Source organism: Oratosquilla oratoria, chromosome 31 (assembly GCF_046742065.1).
Source record: "Oratosquilla oratoria isolate Oo_2021 chromosome 31, ASM4674206v1, whole genome shotgun sequence".
In the NCBI taxonomy this organism is placed as follows: domain Eukaryota; kingdom Metazoa; phylum Arthropoda; class Malacostraca; order Stomatopoda; family Squillidae; genus Oratosquilla; species Oratosquilla oratoria.
The window spans coordinates 5,829,301-5,831,800 of NC_134807.1; positions in this window are offsets into that span (position 1 = coordinate 5,829,301).

Here is a 2,500-nt window from a genome sequence, read left to right on the forward strand (position 1 = left end):
TCCGGTTGGTCGCCATTCATCTCGCTCATGCCCCGCGCACTTGGCGGATCTCGCGTTCCGTGAATGGAGGAGGAGGAGGAGGTATTGTAAACTATAAATACGAAAATATATATGTTTTTGGTATGTAAATACATAATAAGATATAATAATAATATAAATATATAATGAAATATAATAATGTAAACATATAATAAAATATGATAATAATGTATATATAATAAGACATGTAAATAGAGGAGGAGGAGGAGGAGGAGGAGGTGTAAACTATAAATACAAAAATTTAAATGTTTTGTAAATAATGCTAAAGCGGTAAATGCTGAGAAAAGAAACACAGAACGATGTATATATATATATATATATATATATATATATATATATATATATATATATATAGATATATATATATATATATATATATATATTTAGTGAGGTGAACCTGTCATATAACAAAACGTAATATTTGATGATTTCTTTGGCTATATTATGTTGTTAATATCTTCCACATTCACTAAAATGGTTAAGACGATGACTACGTCAAAGTTATGTCTTTTACCACGAGCTATTTCCCTTTAGTGTTTCTTTGCAAATAACTCGTAGAAAGAGATCGAGGTAGCGAGAAAGAGAATAGAGAAGAAACAGATGAAGGAGAGACAGAGAAAAATGAAAGGTAGAGAGAAGAGAGAGAAGGGGAAAGAAAAAGAGAAAAGAAAAGCGAAAGAAAATAGTGTAAGTTGAAGAAGGGCAAATATTGTCTGCTTGTGTGTCTCTGCTTGTCACAGAGCGCAATCATCGGCGAGAGACAAAAATAAAATGAAATAAAATAAAGTAAAGTAAAATAAAATAAAATAAAATAAAATAAGATAAAATAAAATAAAATAAAGTAAAATAAAATAAAATAAAATAAAATAAAATAAAACAAAACAAAATAAAACAAAATAAAATAAAATAAAATAAATAAAATAAAATAAAATAAAATAAAATAAAATAAAATAAAATAAAATAAAAACAGAATAAGATAAAACAGAATACAAATAAAATAAAATAAAGTAAAATAAGATAAAATAAAATAAAATAAAGTAAAATAAAATAAAATAAAATAAAATAAAATAAAATAAAACAAATTAAAAGAAAATAGATCACAGATAAAAATCAATCCGAGTTTAAAGAGAAAATCCTATAAACATATCATTATCCACAATCTATGGCAGTTTCATTTAGCTGAAAGCCACCTACGAAATGAAATAATTGAATATTTAGAGTACCATACCATGCCGTATTGTACCGTACTGTACCGTACCATACCGTACCATACCGTACCATACCGTGCCGTGCCGTATCGTACCGTACCGTGTAGTACCGTGCCGTACCGTGCCGTACCGTGCCGTACCGTGCCGTACCGTATCGTACCGTACCGTGCAGTACCGTGCCGTACCGTGCCGTACCGTGCCGTACCGTACCGTACCGAGCCGTATAGTATCGTACCGTACCGTGCTGTACCGTACCGTACCGTACCGTACCGTACCGTACCGTACCGTGCCGTGCCGTGCCGTGCCGTGCCGTGCCGTGCCGTGCCGTACCGTACCGTACCGTACCGTACCGTGCCGTGCCGTACCGTACCGTACCGTACCGTACCGTACCGTACCGTGCCATACCGTACCGTACCGTACCGTACCGTACCGTACCGTACCGTACCCTGCCGTGCCGTACCGTACCGTACCGTACCGTACCGTACCGTACCGTACCGTACCGTACCGTGCCGTGCCGTACCGTACCGTACCGTACCGTACCGTACCGTACCGTACCGTACCGTACCGTACCGTACCGTACCGTACCGTACCGGGGTGCCGTATCGACTTGGACGTTGGCGACCATAGAGCTCCATTCCTGTATGCACATGGCTCTTCTTACCAAGATGACATTTCTCATTTCTTCTCCTACAGACGTCCTTAGTCCATCTACATATTCTCTACGTGGTCTTCTTCTTGCCCTCTTATATTAAGAGATATCGTCTAAATCAGGATTAATATTTATTGTACATATGTTGAATTGAACAAGTAGTACGAAATCATTCAACTGTACATTGGTCCTTGCTGGAAAGAAGTTCACGTGGGGCAAGGAGCCTTAAGTCGCGGATTCGTGACCAAACTTCCTCTACATTTTTTTTTTTTTTCCAATTTATTGCTCAGAAGTTTTACAGATACACCTTTGACCCGGAGGCTGTGGAGCGCGTGTTAACTTCAGCTTAATTTGTTAAACTCTCGATGTTTATATCTTTTATCTCAAACACCTTCTCACCCACTCCATTATCTCCCTCTCTCTCTCTCTCTCTCTCTCTCTCTCTCTCTCTCTCTCTCTCTCTCTCTCTCTCTCTCTCTCTCTCTATCTATCTATCTCTCTCTCTCTCTCTCTCTCTCTCTCTCTCTCTCTCTCTCTCTCTCTCTCTCTCTCTCTCTCTCTCTCTCTCTCTCTCTCTCTCTCTCTCTCTATCATGTAAACTGCT